Source organism: Manis javanica, chromosome 3, assembly GCF_040802235.1.
Source record: "Manis javanica isolate MJ-LG chromosome 3, MJ_LKY, whole genome shotgun sequence".
NCBI lineage: Eukaryota > Metazoa > Chordata > Mammalia > Pholidota > Manidae > Manis > Manis javanica.
In genome coordinates this window covers 85,020,511-85,032,643 of record NC_133158.1, presented here as the reverse complement: position 1 = coordinate 85,032,643, position 12,133 = coordinate 85,020,511, and the positions used below count along the sequence as shown (strand labels likewise).

General features: G+C 33.7%; 1 long non-coding RNA gene across 1 annotated transcript in view; it reads right to left on the bottom strand.

Annotated features, from left to right (window-relative positions):
- Positions 1–3,509: 3,509 nt before the first annotated feature.
- Positions 3,510–12,133, bottom strand: part of LOC140848174 (uncharacterized) — a 71,580-nt gene continuing 62,956 nt past the window's right edge. The window contains exon 3 of the long non-coding RNA XR_012128725.1: positions 3,510–4,707. This is a non-coding gene — a long non-coding RNA (uncharacterized lncRNA). The remainder of the gene's footprint in view (positions 4,708–12,133) is intronic.

The window sequence follows — 12,133 nt, the reverse complement described above, 5'->3', positions numbered from 1 at the left end:
ATTCGAGAGCACCAGTGCATCTGACCTTCAGGGGAAATGACTAAAGACAACAAGGTTGAGAAAATTTAACAAGATAAGATAGAGCATGATGTAAAAATAATTTTAAGTAAAAGAGCCTGGTGGTTTTAAGATACGTCCACAAAATTTTTGATATACAACCTTTCAAGAGATGAAGCTTAATTTTCCTCCCCTTGAGTATCAGCTACATTTGGTGACTTGTTTTATTTAAGATAGAAGATGCTGTGTGACTCTCTAGATAATTTAAGACATTTCTTTTCACCCTCTTCTTAAGCAGTTACTCTGGTGAAAGTTAGAATCCATGTCATGAGGACACTCAAGTAACTTTACATTGAGGCCTATGTGGCCAGGAACTGAGGCCTCTTGCCAGAAAAACATCAAGGAATCAAGGAATTGAGACCTTCTGCTGACAGTCATATAACTGAGTCCTGCAGCCTTGGTCAAAGATTCAGATTGCAGGTCTAACCAATAACTTGCTTAAATCTGACCCAGAACCATCCAGCTAAACCATCTTCAAATTTTTGACCCATAAAAACTCCAAGAGAATTAAGTGTTTGTTGTTTTCAGTCCCTAAATTTAAGGATGATTCACTACGCAACAATAGGTAACTATTAGAAATAAACACTTTCCCTTAGGCTTTGACAAAGGTGTGACGTCCTTCAATGTCTGGAAGTAGGTGTGGCATGATGTGTGCTAAATTACGGAAATATTCTGGGGAAACACAGAACTCTTCCTTTCTAACAAACCCAACTCCCTCTACCCATTTCACCTCACCAGTATCCTTACTCCAACCCACTCCATTCCTTGATGACTTCCTCACTGAAATTGGCAGATTAGAATTATAGATCTAGTATGTTTTCATTTAGACAGGCCAGTCACCTTCTCACAATCAATTTTATGGTTTTCAATGAGGAGATTCTACAGCAGTGATGTCTTTTATTCAGAAATCAGATCATTATATGTTATTATTCACAAATAAGGTACTATTTTACTCCCATGCTCTGAATATTCATGACCTGACCTTAACATGAAATTTATATGTACCTGTAGTATTCTTGCATAAACCATCTTAACATCATATTAAACATACATTGACAATGAAAAGTACAGCATACAGAATATAGTCAACAGTATTGTAATATCTTTATATGGTAATAGTAACTACACTGCTCAAGGTGAGCATTTCATAATACATATACTTGTTGAATCACTATGTTGTACACATGAAACCAGTCTAACATCATGTATCAACTATACTTCAATTTAAAAAATGAATTTAAGCCAAAAAATGCATAGAAAATTATCTATATTTTAAAATTCTACGTTTGTATACAGCAGCATCTTCATCTTTTGATACAAATATTGCAGCCAAAATTAATGCAGAATTATCTAGAGCAAGCAAACCTGCAGAGTTTACTGTAGAGCAAGAACTGGGAAGCAAATAATGGCTTCCCAAAGTCAGCAGTGTTGGAAGTGACATAGTTCTGACAAGGTCAAATTGTCTTCTCAGAAACTCCACTGTGTGAACAAGGAACTCCCAAATAGGAGTAAGATTAACAACCCACTCAAATTTTATTTTTGTTTTTTTACAAAGTGGTAACACTACTGTATTGTCTTAGGCAGAGGCTTCTCCTTGAAGGAAAAATAAGCTCCATATTTCCATTCTAAACCAGATACATACATATTTCTCCCACTAATTTTTTCATTGCAATTATTTAGCTTGACTAGCTACTATGTATTTCATAGTTATTTTTTTCTAGGATAAATTGTTTTAACTCCAAACTTGGAGGATACTTTTCTTTAAAAAAAATTGAAAACTACATTTCACTAAAATGACATAGGGATAGTTGTTCCAAATATCCAAGTTATTGGTTGAACATTTTAAGTTACATATGATGGCCGTATTTAATTATCTTTCCATATTTTATAATATTCTAAGTGGTGATCCAAACAAAACAATGAAATGTACATACAAATCACCTTACATGTCTTCAAGCATGATACATCAACACATAGACTACACTGCAAGAATTAATGCAGAGCATTTCATCAGGAAAAGTTGCCTGAAAGTTGATTTGAGTATCATTTCAATATTAAATTGGAGTAAGGTACAACTAGAATCTCATATATAAAGACATTGTGACAGTTATTAATTGCTAAAATGAGGTAGGTATTGTGGCATTTTAAAATTAAGATGAACAATTTTGCCATCACACCAATCACTCTTGACACTTAAGGCTGAAATGCTTCCCTTGTGTTACCAAATTATGACAATACCAGCTCCTGTATTGAACTGAAAGGGACATTTTAAACGGTTGACAACTGATACTCTGGAATCTGAAAGAAAATATCGAGTAGGTGTTACTTATCCACATGTGAGGCTTCCAGGAAGAGCAGGGGAATGAGTAAGGCTTAATATTGCTGGAAATTCACTTAATGCATTCTGTCCTTCTCCCCAGTGTCCACACAGGAATGATTTAGGGATTCTGGCTGCCATGTTTTGATTTAGAACTGAGATCTTAATTACAATAAAAACCTCTGCATTGGCGGACCTTTCCTTCTATCTTCATGAAGACCTTTGCAATAACAGGCACTCAATTCTTCACAATTCTCACAGAACCACTTTATGATTTTTCTGGGCAGCCATTCTCTTTTTGGAATTTGCGTTTAGACCAATTGGAGATAAAGACCTAGTGCTTTGGGGAGCAGGTGCTAAGAGACCCAACAAAAAGTACAGCCTTCAAGGGCTGTAGAGCAGTGTAGTTGAAGCAATCAATTTTATTGTAGGACACTTTTTCTCCTGCTACTAACAGCTGGTCCGAGGATAGTAGGGAAGCTACCCTGCTGAGCAGATTTGAGTTAGAAGATGGAAAATCTACCTCATTTCCAGGCTGAAGGGTCCCACATTAAAAGACCATAAAGCTAAAATCATTTAAATAGTAGCTCCAGGGGCACGTTAACTCTGCCTTCTTACAAAATGTCTGCTAATACAGATCTCAAAGACAAATTTCTCATCACTTAACATTCAACACAACAGCAGGTTTTTAAATTTGGTTTCCTTAGACATTCGTGTTTACACACACACATACACACACAGTTTGATCAAATGAAGAAAAAAAGCATGCTGTCACTATTTATAAATGTAAAAGCCACTGTCACCAAAAAGCTGACACTGGCCATTTAAAATATTTGCCAAGCACTTAAAGTACTGAAATGGACATTTTACCATTTACGTTGGAAAAAAGTAATTTATTGTCACACATAGTGCTACAAACTTTGTGAGGCTTTGAAATTTCTGTATTGTGGATTTGGAATATTTCTGTCCTGGAGGAATGCCTTAGCAGAACAAATTTAAAATATAAATTGGCCTTTGAGAAGTTGCTGAGCTAGATGGCTGGATGCATGTCAGCCTGTGAGCATGCTACGGTCTTCATACATAGATGTGAACGGCAGGACTGCCTCTTCCTGCTGTTGTCAGTGAGATTGTCCCATGAGAGATGCAGCTTATGGGTGCTGTACTGTAACTGTAACCAACTTGGGAAAAGAGGAGAGGGTGGGATTTAGAAATGTCTGGCAGCTCAAGGATCTGGTTTGAATGCCAAGTAGCAGCTGAGACAACTGTGTAACAGCTTTCTATTCCCAAAGGAGAAAGGATTTAAAAAAAAAAAGACAACTAGGTTCTTGTTGACTTTTTTTGAGAAAGCATAATGACAATGTTTCTTGACAAAATCATTATTTTTGAGTTCAAGAAATAACATCTAAGTATTTTTCATACCCTGGGAAAAGTAAAAGACTGAATTTACAATAAATGTGCATGTCTAAATGGAACTATATAAACCTATGTAATGAGCGAGCTATTAATGTTGTATAAAAGATAGCATGACGAGTAAAATAACTAGATTACTATATTTAGTTACTATGATACTTTGTGTGTGTAGGCACTGGTGTAGGCAAATTTTATACAGGATTGTGAAGCATTCCCCCACTATAAAAATGCCAGCATTATTTTATTTTAAACAGTCTTTTTTTATCATCAGATACTTAAGTAGAAAACTGGAGATCAATAATAAAGTTTGTTCATCAGCTACTTGAAATATAGTGTTAAATTATAATTATAAGCAATAAGGTGCTGTACCGTAACATTTATTCACACTTCAAAATTCAGAAGAGTTAAAGTTAGGAATTTTTTAATCAAATGTATGTGATACCTGGAGATGGAATTTTTCTAAATGCTTTTTATTTTAAGCTGTTTCGTTGTTTTATTGTGACATAACCGATTTGTCTAAGTAGGATTTGAATTGGCCTAGGTGGGAATTTAGTGATGTCATGAGAATAAAATCAAGAAATTTGTTTTAATGCATACTCTAATTTCCAGTTTTGAAATTGCAATCAGAACTTCGAGTTGAAGAAGATCAATCAGCTTTTGGCTAAAATGAGAGCATCCTATTTAGGAAAACTTTTCTTAGAAAACAAATCTGATATGATGTTTTTATAATCAAGGAGTTAAAAGAAGTTGGTCCTGGTGGTTTCTGCCCTGAAAGATGAGTCAGCATTCATTCTTCCACTCTGGCCATCTGCTCTTGTCCTTATTTCCTTTTATATCTGCTTGTGTCTGATTTCTGTGGCTCATCAGCATGGCAGCAGCTGTTGAACTGTCTTCTTGAAGATGCTTAAGCCTCAAGCCTGAAACTTCACAGAAAAGGAAATACTAATTTGTAAGTATCATCACCCTTCAATCTCTTTGTGACTGAATCATGGGGAAAACCCAGAGTGATTTGTAAACACACCAGCACATAGACATGTTCCCTATTTCACACCTTTGTTCCATCTTAAGGGAGACCAGGGTCCAGATGCTTATGTAATTCCCACCTTAATCCCATACATTTTGAAAATTACAAAGGGCAAGGGTGGAAAGGAAAATTGCTTGGTTAGGATGATGCTTACCATATGAACCAGATTTCAGTATTTTTCATCAAGCATTAAGATATTCCAGAAATGTCAATGTTTTTGCCTCAAAAATGCCTATTCCATACTGACCCTCATACCTGGAAAGCCATGTGTTTTCCATTCCATGTCTTCATTAGTTTGGAAAATACAGTCCAGAAGGGTTTGTTGGAGAGCCTGTAACTCTGGGATATACTGTGAAAAGTCTCTTCTCATCAAATTCGCACAATCATTTAGAGTCACATGGCACAAATGTATTATTCTGCACACAGTAGGCATTTAGTAATGCGATTTTTTTATTTAGCTTAATGATAAATGCCATATTGATGATACCTGATCATTGTTATTCTACGTCCCTCTAGAATATAGACTCACTGAAGTTTAAAAACCCATGTTTTTCACAAAGGAAAATTGAGAAAACCTTCAGCAAATGGAACATTTTACCATAATGAAGGTAATCTTAAATGATCCAATATACAATGACAAAGAAATATAGAGTAAAAGATCACCCATGTGACATAATTTCAAGGTTCCCAAAATTCATGTAATACCCCAAAATATGTCCTTATCAGCTTTACCCTGCACCAGAAATATCTGACATTATTCTTGTTTCTATTACTACATATATGCATTTCAGAGTGTCCTTGCTTGAAAGAAACACATTATCCAGAATGTGTAGCAGTTTATCATTTTAGCCTTCATGATCTCACTTGGTAAAATTTAGTGTTTTTAGCTTTCCATGGAACTTTAACAAGATAAGTCATCTTTGAAGAGCATGTGTACAGTTTTGGTAAAGTCCTAAACACAGTGCACATTCTGAAATGGCATACATCATTGAGGGCGTAGAGGGAGATCCCTGAGCAACCAGGAGGATGAGCTCCTGAGGACACTGGATTTCTATCAACAGTTACTTAGGAAAAAGAAAAACTACAAAAGCAAGCTTTTTGCTACATCGTTTTGGGCTACATTGTGTTCCCTCTAAATTCAAATGTTGAAGTCCTAACCCTTGGTACCTCAAAATGTGACTGTATTTGGAGATGGAACCTTTAAAGATGTAATTAAGATAAAATGAGATAATTTGTGTTGGCCTCACTCCAATAGATGGATGTTCTTATAAAAAGAGAAGGTTAGGACACAGAGGTAAGACCATGTGATGACCCAAGAGGAAAACAGCCTTTTACAAGCAAAGGAAAGAGGCTTCATAAGAAACAACCATGCTGACACCTTGAGTTCAGATTTCTGGCCTCCAGAACTGTAAGAAAGTAATGTCTATTGTTCAAGCCATTCAGTCTTTGTTTTGGCAACCCTAGTAAACTAATACAGTCTTTTTTTTTTTTTTTTAGTGTGTTGGCCAGGGTGGAAAGTCACCATTAGGCCTAATGGCATATTACATAATTAAAGATTTCAAGCATAATTTAATGCAAAACAAAGCCAAAGAAGTAACATTCAAAAGGCATTATGGACTTGAAATCAAAACATTAAGGAAATAATAAAATAGAAAGACTCCAAAAAAGCAAGTCAGAAAAATTATGAATGGGATGGCTTAAGCCAGGAAAAATGAGGCAAGGGGAAAAGACACATTAAGAAGCAAACAGTATATAGTCTACAGTGATGTTATTGAGCTGGAATTGCCAATGGCATCAAGAATATCAAATGAAATATGATATGATGTTTTGATATCCTGAGTAATGGATAACAGGACAAGGTATCCAAATTATAATTATGAGCACTCTAACTTTTTAAAAATATTATGAGTAAAGTTTTATATAAAAGTGGCCTTTGAGTTTTTTGTAGAAAGGCCATTGGGAAACAATGAATAAATTGTATTATAACATATTTTTGAAATACACACCTGTATTATGTACTTATTCCTTACCATCATCAAACTTGAGTAACAAAAATACAATTTGGAGAAGAGTTTAAATACAAAAGTTAGTATGGTCTATAGCATCCTTTATTACAGTGTACACTAAATTCCCTACTACTAAATGATTTACTGGAAACATTTTTTTAATGAGTTTTTCTATTTCCTTGCACTATTTACTTTATCATAACTAAAGAACTGACAAGTTGTGTCATTTAAGCCTAAATGAATATTTAACTGATCATTCCATAAGATATGACAATATGACATGAAAATCAATATGGAAGCCATGATAAAAAGAAAGAGGCAGGGAAGACAGTATAGCACAGAGAATACAAATAGTGACTCTACAGCATCTTACTATACTGGTGGACAATGACTGGGACTTGTTAATGGGGGGAATCTAGTAACTGCAATGTTGCTCATGTAATTGTATATTAATGATACCTAAATAGAAAAAAAGAAAAGAAAAGAAAGAAAGAGGGAGTGGTTGTTTTGGGTTAATTTAAAATGATTAAGATTTAAAAATAACAACTATGGCTAAAGTATCTTTTTTAATAAATCATTTTCCTAGGTATTCCTGAGCAAAAGATACATAAAAATATTCAGCCATTCTTGGAAGAGAAAATAATTGATTTCATCTCCTTAACCCAGAGCCTATTTCTCTATCATAACAGTTACCACTCTCTAGTAGGTAATTTTAAGTGTTTACCCTCCATACTTTGACTATGATTTTGATACTGAAATTATCTTTTTTTCCCTCATTTTCAATTTTTGATCTTCAACACAGGCCCTCATTGAATATTGTAAGTTGGAGTGTATATCTGGATATTTTCTTTCACAAAGAGGTGGATTAGAAGGGAATGCTTTGTGGAATGCATAATTTGTGAAAGTCAAGAAGCCTTCCCTACCAATCCAAGATAATAAGAAGGAAAAACAAAAGGTGGAATTGGTGCTGTTTTTAAAAACCATTATTCCAGAAAGTCAATATGTCTTATGAAGGTATTGTAGTGGGACCAAGAACTTAAACAGAAAAAGTGATTGAGTATTATGCTGACGTTGGCCAGAAAAATTAGGATGTTGCAAATAATATAGCTATAATAATATAAATTTGAACAAACATTATGAGGTTCCTGATTTATTCCATCTCTTTTTTTTAGGGTACCACTGTCAAGAAGCCTATTATATGCCTGGCAGTACATTAGGCGTCTTCCCAAAGATGATCTTCAACCCTCAGACAAACACTATAATACAAATACCATTATTCTCTTTGCTACTAACTGGTGGGTACAGGAAAGATTGTCAACATTGGAAACATCAAATATCTTCTTTTCTTCCTGAGGACCATTGTTGATTTTTTACCAGCCCTACCTTATGGAGTTACAGCTCTAACTCTCTTTGGAAAATACTCAAAATACTCCCGAGTTTTAAAGGTTATCTCATTTTCCACAAATAAGAAAATATAATTTCACACCTCCCTTTCTGGTTCACTATTTGGCTTTACAAAGCATAAACAACTTCAGCTTGTAACTGCAGATTTCATTCAGAGGCTAGCTTCTCAGTAACAATAAACACAGCTCAACAAGGCCTAACATGGAAGTCACTCTTGTTGAGCATCTGGGTGATCCATCATGGAAGTACTGAAGTGTCCTTTAAAATGATGTTCTTTTCAGTGAGACTTCTAATTCTTACTCTCAGTCTTTTTTTTTTTTTTTTACAAAATTGGGCTTATTGAAGACATAAACGCCTTCATTTAAAAAAATTTCAGCTTTAAAAAATTATGTAATTGCAAACTAGATTACATCCTTAGAAATCTTCCTTGAGCATTTTAATAATGTATTTTAAAACTTCTCATCCAACTTCTACATTAACAATATTTTTGTCAAGAGGATTTCTTGGCTGCACCTGATTCTTTCATATTTATTTATAACTTATTTGGATTAAGACACTGTTATCTTCTTTATTGAAATCCCACAATGTACTGAAAACCAAAATTTTTCAAAGTGCTTCACATAAGTAGAGACTGTCTTAAAACTGAGGGAACTGGGATCCATAAAATCTAAAATATAAGGAAAAACACTGATGTTCTACTAAGTAAAGATTGTCAAATTTACCTGTAGCACTCTATGACTTTTTTTTAACCTGCAGAATGCTTCACAGTCTCTTCCTTTGAAAATTTATGGTGTCATTTCTTTTTTAGAGTTTCAATGTGTTTCCCTGAATCCTTATTAATATGTAATTGAGATTCATCAAATGCATGTACTAAAAATGAGAGAAATAATAGTAAGACAGCTTTATTTTATCTCCATGATTTCAACCTATTGAGGATGACTGCACAGAGAAATGGTGACTTCCACTGAAACTAGGTAACATAAAACTGTTAAGATAACAAGGGAACAAGAACCTCATTGTGATTAAAGCTGCCAAAAAGTAAGCAGGCCAACTAAAATGCCAAATGATAACCACATGATGAATGTGTCTTGCTTTTGGCCTAACCATAAGATGCCATCAAATATTTAAATAGACAAAGTGTATATATGTAGATCTATATATGTCATATTTAGAGATGCATATTCAAAATATTTTAAGTGTTAAAAGATTTTATTCATTAGGATACAGTAATATACTTTAATAGAATTTCACCTCAGTTTGGTCTACACATTTCCTTGGAGATAATCCAAATGAAACTCAGTGAAAAATCCCGTATGATCAAATAAAAAGAGAATTATTAATCTTAATAATTTATTATCCTGTAATGTTAATATAGCATACAAAAAAACCACAACAAGAAAAAGTTTTCAATTTTTAGATTAGAAAAGAAAGACACAAGTTAAATATTTCCCTTTCGATCAAAGTGCCATGAACTTGAAAGGATTTGTAAAGTGGAAACAGGTGTAGTCAAGTGTTGGACTATTTTTAAAATTGTTTAACACGTTATAATAGTGTGATCGAAAACTGAAACTTGACATTACTGTAAGCATTGGAAGATCATAAATCACTTTAGACAGCACACTGAAGTCTTAGTTTTCTCACACTGAAAGTATTTTATAATACACTGCATTTTAATATGAGAAAAGTTTAGTATCTTTAACGTAAGAAAACTGCATTACTTTTTAGTGTCAGAAAACTAAAATTTTAATGCTATTAATATTTTAATAAAATGTAACTTTTTAATCTTAATAACTGTTATCATGTATTAGGGAACAAAATAATAAAAAGTTTAATAAGATGAAAACTTAACTTTCTTCCCATATATTCAATACATTACATATAATTCCATATTTTCTATAAAGCAATACATTATAAAAAATGTAAAGCGATTAAACATTTGTCCTACATTGGCATATTTTAGATATTTTATTAAAGGCTGGACATTTTTGAATGATGATTTCAAGTGGATCTCATACACATTCACATTTTATAGTTGATTTAATTATATAATTAGAATTACAAAGAAATTAAAACCCCAGTTAGAATAGAGACTTCCTTATTAACTTCGTATTTGTAAGAAAGGACAATTTCATATAAAAGCTAATAATTTTATGTTTTACAATGGCATTTTTAAAGGATCTCAATTTTTTTTAATAGAAACAATCAGCCAGTTTACACATCCCCATAATCTTCTAGTGACACTATGAGTATAAAATGGTCCAAGTCAGGAAAATGGCACACAGGATGCTGATTCCTTCCCCTGCCTCTGAAGTGAGTACTTCCCACTCCAAGTACAGCTTTTCAAAAACTATTAGTCATGCTGAATCCTTAAGATGGCTTCATAATGGCTAAATAACAATTTATGTTAAGTAACAAGTAAGTGTCATTGTAACACAAGCCAATGTTGCTTAATTGTTAAAAATGTTTAATTAAGTAATTGGCTTTAGGTTAACCCTAAAGGGTATCTTTGGAAACTTTACTCTTGACATATATGTTATATTGCATTCAAAAAGAATAATGCAAACAATTTTAACATTTAAAATTCATATTTTTGCCAATGTCCACCTGTTTTGGGTTTTTCCCAGTCTGTTTCCAAGAGACTTCTGCTGTTGTTCATTCAATTCTCTCATTTCTTTTTAATTTGTAGTTCTACATCGGTCAGATAAACATATATTAATAAAACTCAGTCAGACAACTGTATTTAACATTGAACTATGCTTTCTTAATGCTTAATGATACTAACAATACATGCTATGGCTTGATTTTTTTCCATTTCTAAGGAGTCCCTTTCTTCTGGGCAGTTTTCAAAATCTGAATACTTTTCATGAGTTAAAGGCACCCAAACAGTATCTAGCAGGAAAACAGGAGAGATAGCACACAAACCTTTAAAAATGTGTACAGTAACAGCTGGGATTTATAGTGACAAATGAAGGGAAAGATGAAGGAAATATAAAAATCATAAGCTTCAAGAAACACATAAATCTTTATGAAGTTTTATCATAATTCAGACAAAATCTTATCCTTTCAAAACCTGCCAGATCATGCCAGACACTATATGCAGTTTTAAAACTCAGGTGCTTTGAAGTTATCTTTGAAGTCCTCTCAGTTTTAGAGTTTGGTCACTCCTCAGATCACAACAGTGCATGTATTTGTTCTATTTTGTCCTATTGTTCTACTTTCAGACATTGTTTCTCCTTCCCTTTATTACAGACACACAGAATTTTGTTATCCGTAGCAGATAACCTAAAAATGTTCAACATTTCCCACATAAACTATTAAATTTATAAGAGATAAAAGAGGAATGGAGTTGGTACATGGCAGAGAAAACTTTTTCCCTTCAAACTACTGTCCCCTTCAAATTTATTCTATCTACTTAATATTTCTTACCTACAGGTGAGATTTGGGCTAGAATGTTAATTTTAATTAACAATCATATTTATCTATCTATTCATTCAAATACTATTTCAAATGTCTACTAAGTGCCAAACATTACTCTACATGCTTAACCATACCAGCAAACCAACAACAAAGATTTCTGAAGAGCATATATTCCAGTTGGAGAAAGGCACCAAAAGTAATTCTGTGAAAAAATGAGATAATCAAGCATGGTAAAGGGAATCAGGAGGTCCAGTGTAGGGGGTGGTGAACAGTAGGAGAGGTGGAAGGGTGTCAGGATTTAATATTCATTATGGTGATGAGAGTAAGCCTTGTTGAAATGATGACATTCAGACAAGGTGATGAGTTTGGCCTAATTGATATCTGGTAGAACATTGCAGAACAGATAGAGCAAAAACCTTAAAAGAAGAACATGTCTGATATGTTCACACAACATCAGGGAAACCAGTGGGTGGCAGCTGACTGACTGTGTTGGCATAT